Here is a 7,492-nt window from a genome sequence, read left to right as displayed (position 1 = left end):
TCTGTTCAAAAGTTTTACCTGATTAGAGAGCATGGTGACCGAATCGACGTTAAATACGCCGGCTATTTTCTTTTGTTTTTTCCTCATGACTTGCCACTGATAATTATTCAGTGACATCTCTTTTATAAATTCATATGCATCTTCAGGTGTCTTATTATTGATAGTTCCACTAGCAGCTGCGTCAATCATTTTTCAAGTCAAAGGATTTAGGCCATTATGAAACTTTTGAATCTGTAGCCAGAGTGGTAACCCATGGTGACGACAATTTCTCAGAAGGTCCTTGTATCTCTCCCATGCATCGTAGAGTGTTTCTAAATCCATCTTCACAAAAGAAGAGATATCATTACGTAATTTGGCTGTTTTAGCTGGCAAAAAATATTTTAATAAAAACTTTTCAGTCATTTGTTCCCAAGTAGTGATTGACCCTCGTGGTAACGAGTTCAACCATTGTTTAGCCTTATTCCTCAATGAAAAGGGAACAATCGAAGGCGAATGGCATCATCAGAAATGCCATTGATTTTAAAAGTGTCGCAAAACTCTAAGAAATTCACCAAGTGAGCGTTGGGATCCTCGTCCTGCAAACCATCAAGTTGAACAAACTGTTGGATCATTTGAACGGTGTTAGGTTTCAGTTCAAAATTATTTGTAGCAACAGTAGGCCTAACTATGCTCGATTCAGTTCCTGTTAAAGAAGGTTTAGCATAATCATACATAGTACGTGGAGCAGGATTCTGATTAGCAGCAATTGCAGGAGGTAGCGAAGTTTCTTAGTTTTCAGCCATCTCCTTGGTTGTGGTTGAAGTATCGTCCTCTTTCTCTTCCTCTGTGTATCGTAAGCTTCACCTTATTTCTCTTCGATTTCTACGAACTGTGCAGTCGATCTCATTATCAAACAGTAATGGTCCCGACGGGTTTATTCTAGTCATACACTATAAAAACCCGCTCGGAACAAAATGTAAAATGGATAAAGTAATAAAAATCGAGTGCTCCTAATATCTTAGTTCCCCGGCAATGGTGCCAAAAACTTGATACGTGATATTCGCGACAGGTTTTAAAGATTTATAATTAATCGTTCTTGAAACTAACTATTATCATGATGAAGGCAAGTGTACCTATCGAACAGTAGTATAGCTTTAGCAAGACCGAATTGTCGAGCCCAAAGGAACCAAGAGTACTATACTAATTAACTAAACTAAGGGATTAACTTGAATAAGAGCATTAACTTGAATCAATATCCTGAAATATTAAAACAAGAATTAAGAACACATAATTAAGAACAAGTCAAATATTTATCATACAATTCAGATAATAATAACAAGATCCGTTCTTTGGTTTCATTCCCCTTAGGTATTTAGGAAGTTTAGCTCATAATTATAAAAGAAAACATCTCAGAAGAGTAATGAATACAAAACATAAAGAAAACCCAAAACCCCTGAATGGAAATTGAAGGGAGATCTTCAGTCTTGACAATGAATTCGGCTTCTAAGATGGATCAATTGGCTTCCCTTGAGCAATTCCTTGCCTCCTACTCCGTGTGTACTTTCTAAATGCCTCCTCAGGTGTTCAAATAGGCTTTAGAATGCCTAAGAGCCCTCAAAAGTGGCCTTTTCAGAATAGGACTATACTTGGGCTCGGCAGGGACATGCCCGTGTGACACGCACGTGTGCGATTACTCCAGCCCGTGGTCAAGGCTGTTGAATAGGCACAGGCGTGTAGTCTACCCATGTAAATCGTGCTTCTATCCTGCCAAATGGACACGACCGTGTGATACACCCACGTGAGGAAGTCCAGGCCATGTTTATTTCCCATGTGGGTTTATTTTCTCCGTTTTCGGTGCATTTCTCGCTCTTTTTACTCTCCTATGCTCATCTGAGTATAAAACATGAAATTAAAGAATTAGAAGCATCGAATTCACCAAATCTAAGGAGAATTCATCCATAAATGTGCTAAGCATGGGATAAAAATATGTATAAATTACGGTTTATCAGAAATTAAACTTACCAATCTTGATTATTAAATCTAAACATACAATATCATGTTTCCATCCATTTGGTTAAATTTGCCAATATTATGTTTCCATCCATTTGGTTAAATTTGCCTAAGCACGTACATTCAATCAAACATGTTAGTCACCAAAATCTTTATATAAATCAAGTAACATAGATGAGCCCATCAAGCAATATTCTATCTAGTCATTATAGATGAGCCCATCAAGCAATATTCTATCTAGTCACTACTATTTCATCTCAAGGTTTTCATGCCAAGTCAAGAGTTATATGTCCTTTGAATCATTGAATTCCAATGAATGCTCAAGTAGTACATTCGAAGTGTATGATTCAAAAATTCAAAAATTTCTTATTCAAGGGTACCCATTAGGGCACTTAACTAATAAACACTCTCTTGAGCCACATATCGTTTAACAGGATTACCAGTCCAGGCTAAATCCTTTATATAACGTATGCTTAGGGGAGTTCAATTAGGATTACCAGTTCAAGCTAAACCCTAATCATAATGTAAGCTCAAGAGGTATTATATTGGGATTACCCATTCGAGCTAAATCCTTTTTATAACAAGGTCATTGGGATTACTCGTCCAAGCTAAATCTCATCCACAACAAATGTAGACTCTACTAGTTTTGGGAAAGTGCACACATTCATCGAAATTCAACATCCAATATGTACTAACCCTTTATCACCATTTCAAGCTTATTTTCATTTTTCATCATAGCATACAAGTGAATCACATCAACATAATCACATTACATACAACACAAGAATTAATTAATATAATTACATGTCCGATTAAGTTACACGAACTTACCTCGACACTTGTTCTCGTAAAAATCTACTAATCTGAAATCTTTTCTTTTCCTCGATCTAGCCTCGAGTTTGTGTTTTCCAGATCTATATAAATGAATTTAATGATTAATTTCATACATTTCATACTGAAATGAAATCAATCTACATCCTAGGAAAAATTACCATTTTGCCCCTAACTTTTCTGAAAATTCCATTTTCGTTCCTAGGCTCGAAAAATGAAACTTATGCAAATTACTCCCTATCCCAAGCCTAACCAAAGCCCCATTACAAATTTTCCAACACATGTTTACATAAAATTTTAGAATTTTTCCTTCAATTTCACAAGTTTACATTTTAGTCCCTAAATTAAGTTTTCATCAAAAATCACTCTACAACAGTTGTTTATCTATCAATAATATTTTATTTTCTACCATAAATTTCTAATTTCCAGCATAATACAACCATGACTCATTTCATTCGTTGATAAGTTTTCAAATTAAACCCTCAAATAGAGAGATTAAGCTATCTCGGCTTCAAAAATACCAAAATTACTAAAAACGGGACAAGAAAACTTACCTAATTAGGCCCTGAAAGCTTATTTTCTCTCTCCTAGGGTTTCAATGTATTTTTAAGGATGAAGATGACAAAATAAGATGATATTATCATCTTTTAATTTAATTAATTATTTCAAATTCCAATTTAGTCCTTGACTTTTTTATATATTTCCATGGATGAGTCATTATGAAAAATCTACATACTTTTCTTAATGGTCTAATTACTATATAAGGACCTTAAGTTTTGAATTCCAAGCTATTTGATCCTTATAGCTACTAGAATTCAACTTTTGCATTTTATGCAATTTAGTCATTCTCGTAATTAAATACTTAATCGATAAAATTTTCGTATCAAAATTTTCAAATGTCATTTCTAGCATATTACGGGCCATATGATAAAATAAAAACAAAATATATTTTGCGTCACATTTGTGGTCTCGAAACCATTATTCTGATTTCACTGAAAAATAGGTTGTTACAAGATAAACCCAAACCACCGTTCAAATAATGTTACAATCCAAAAACCAAAAAAAACCTTAATAAAAGTTTAAGAAAAATAAATGTTTAGTCCAAAGCCCATCGTATGTCCGCATGTTGGGTCCATTTCTAGTATCAAGTATTACCTAAGATGTTTGAAACTATGGGGTGAGCTAACTAGCTCAATGTGAGTCTAAAACAGTATAAGAAATCAATTAACCATACGGATTGTAAACATCAATATAACATAACACCAAACGTAGCATAAAACATTATCATTCGAGTGTATCATAGACATAATACAATGCAAAAAGATTCCTACCCAATCATTCACTACACCTCACAAGTTCCCCAAAACCCGTTCGCCAATCTCCAAACATTGTGAGCTGTGCTTAATGTGTTTAAACCACCATTATAAACAATATAGCTATACTGCAAATCATTATGCGATATAATCACCATTCTCCTCATTACTCCCAGTGCATGCACTAACAACATTAATGTGGACTTAATCTACAGCCGCTATTCTACAGAACTCCTCTGTCATCCACAATATCCTACCCCATTTGCATACATTAAATCATACAAGATACAAACAAGTACATATTTCCATTACAATCACATTTCAGTGGCATGCTTTACACACCTTCATTATATCATTCATTTCCAGTTAGTGGTAACACTTTCAATTTTACAATCCATTCAATGACATTCTAACATGCCTCAGTTTCGTAATCATTTCATAAGTAATTTAACATGCTACAAAAGTAATTTTCCACTGCATATATAGACACTTTCAATTAATTCATTTCATGACATCTTACTTAAGGATACAATTCAAGTGTCCAAATTATCATTCCATAAAAGCACATGCTATACAGACAACCAACAACATTTAATATCCAAATTAACCATTTTACATCATTCCAATAATGAATATACAATTAATCAGCTAACCATACTAGTTCTGCATTCATGCAATTTAGTTAGGGCTTGAAACATACCTTGTTTGACCACATTTAAATTACTTACTTAGTAATTTAATCAAGCTCGTCCAACAAGCTTAATTACCATATTAAATACTAAAAATACTTATTTAACATTTATTTTTGTAAGTTAGAACCCACAACTTAATTTTGAAAATCGTAGCACTAAATTGTAAAATCCGCTCTCCTGCTCTTAAGCCTTAGATGAACCTCTATCCAAAATCAACACTTAATACGATAATATATGATTAATGACTAGAATTAAAACACCCAAAGGGGTTCGGCCTAAGAAGTGTTACAAACACGAATTTTCATATTCGAGTTATCAAGTGAACTTACACTATATGGATACGAAACGCAAGTGCGAATGAGATCTACAATCATTGCTAATCCTAGATATTTAAATCATCACCTAAACATAATTAATACCAAAAAATCAGTAACCAAGAACCCCTATTTAGACTTTAAAGTAATCAATCAAAGAAAAAATTATTAACAAAGCAGAACAGTGCAAGATCTCACACAAATCTACACATTGCACTGGCCATTATCCAAATTAGAGTTGTTGGATGATCATTTTGGTTAATTACTCAATTAGAAACATCTAATCAGATCAAAATAGAGGGAAAGATCTAAAATCTTACAATATTAGTGGAGGAAACTGAAGAGAAATGACCGTCCTAAAACAATGGTGTTCTAAGGGGGCGGTAACACCATTTAAGACGACAAAAAAGGCAAATCTAGGGTGGCACAAGGAGGGATCTTTGGACAAACAAAAAGAAAAATTTTAAGGGCTGGAATTTTTATTTATTGGCTGTAAAAATAGCAACCAAAAATCGACACACAAAGCACAACAAGAGAGAGAGAAATAGGACTTACTGACATTGATTCAAACAAGGGAGATTCGGCGATGGTGAACAATTAAGGGGATGATATGGGAGGCTTAAGGATGGATTTAAGGCATAAAAAAGAGTTTGTTTATGGTATGAAAATAACTAGCAAAGTGGCTGGAAAATTATTGGTAAAGGCTTAGCAAAATGGGGTGGAACAACAATAGTGAAATCCTAGAGAAAGGAAGAAACTTGAGTGAAAAATGAGAGAGGAGAGGAGAGGAGAGGAGAGGAGCAGCTAGGTTGTAACAAAACTGACTAAAGGTAGAAAAATAAGTGAAAAAGTGGTTTAGCTAATTGCACAAGAATAGGGGGAAGGATAAAAATTAGCAAAATTAAGTTATTTTATAAGGGAAGAGAATCGAAATCGAGTCCTTGAGCTAATTGCACTATCTCCTTATTTTCTTTTAACCACTAAGTCAAATAATAATCCTTGAAACAATTTTACAACCTTTAAACCAAAAATTTGGGATGTTACAAGATAAGTTTGTGATTTCTAAATATTGTAATTCCATTATTAAAAGTCACAGTCAAGCTATCCTTATATAAACATGCAACTGAAATTAAGTTTCTTTTGAAAGTTGGTACATAGAAAACATCTTCAAAAATAATATTCCTAAAATTATTAAAGTAAATATGTACATCTCCCAATACTTTAGCTGCTACAGTTGTCCCATTTCCGGTCTATAATGGTAGATTCTTATCTCTAAGATCTTTCGTCTCCTTGAACCCCTATAGAGAAACAAAAACATGATTAGTGGCTACTGAATCAATGACCCAGTGGCCCATTGAATCCTCTACTAAAAAGAATTCTATCATAAAGAGTTCCACACCTTTGTCTTTGGTGGCTAGGTATTCCTTCCACTCTCTACAGTTTGCCTTTAAGTGCCCTTTCATACTGTAAATGGAGCATTTGGACTTAGATAAGTCTTTAGGCTTTCTAGTTTTCTTTTTTTTTTCCACTTTCTATGGCCTAGAGACCTTAGCCTTGTCTTTCTTAGTGCACTTTTGCTTCCCTTTTGAGGAAGAAACGAAAACTGTATTTGTTTTTGCTCTACAAACTAGCTGGCTGTAACGCCCCGTACCCGAGACCGTTGCCGGAGTCAGACACGAGGTTTTAACGGACTTAATTCATTCATTTACACAGATTATTTTAAAATTTCTAGATAAGCTGGATAATTGTGTCACTGTCACCTTAAAAATCATATCTCGAGTTCCAAAACTCAAAAACTGATTCCGTAAAAATTTTCCATGAAACTAGACTCATATATCCATCTACAGATTTTTTTCTAGAATTTTTGGTCCAGCCAATTAGTACAGTTTATTATTTAAAGTCTCCCCTATTTCAGGGTTTGACTACTCTGACCTTCATGCATTACGACTTAGATATCTCTCTGTACAGGGCTTCAATACTTATGCCGTTTATTTCTAATGAAACTATACTCAAAAAGGAACCTGTACATATAAAGCATGAGTTCTAATTATCTCTGGTTAATTTATGGAGAATTTCCAAATTCAGAACAGGGGATCCAGAAATCGCTCTGGCCCTGTTTCACAAAAACTTAAACATCTCATAAAATACGACTCATATGGTCGTTTCGTTTCTTCCATATGAAATAGACTCATCAAGATTCGATTACATAATTTATTCATTAATTAATTCCATTTCTACTATTTTTAGTGATTTTTCAAACTCACATCACTGCTGCTGTCAGCATCTATTTTAAGGTAAATTTCACCTATTTCATAGTTTTCCATGATTCAACTAGCCATTTGACATACATAGC

The 7,492-nt window shown here is 34.0% G+C and overlaps 1 non-coding gene across 1 annotated transcript; it reads left to right on the top strand.

The window, feature by feature from the left end:
- Window positions 1–247: 247 nt before the first annotated feature.
- Window positions 248–354, top strand: LOC121216360 (small nucleolar RNA R71). Its single transcript, XR_005912545.1, has one exon. It is a non-coding gene; the product is annotated as a small nucleolar RNA R71 (small nucleolar RNA).
- The last annotated feature ends 7,138 nt before the right edge of the window (window positions 355–7,492 follow it).

Source organism: Gossypium hirsutum, chromosome A02 (assembly GCF_007990345.1).
Source record: "Gossypium hirsutum isolate 1008001.06 chromosome A02, Gossypium_hirsutum_v2.1, whole genome shotgun sequence".
NCBI classification, from domain to species: Eukaryota; Viridiplantae; Streptophyta; class Magnoliopsida; order Malvales; family Malvaceae; genus Gossypium; species Gossypium hirsutum.
This window is presented reverse-complemented; position numbering and strand designations above follow the sequence as displayed.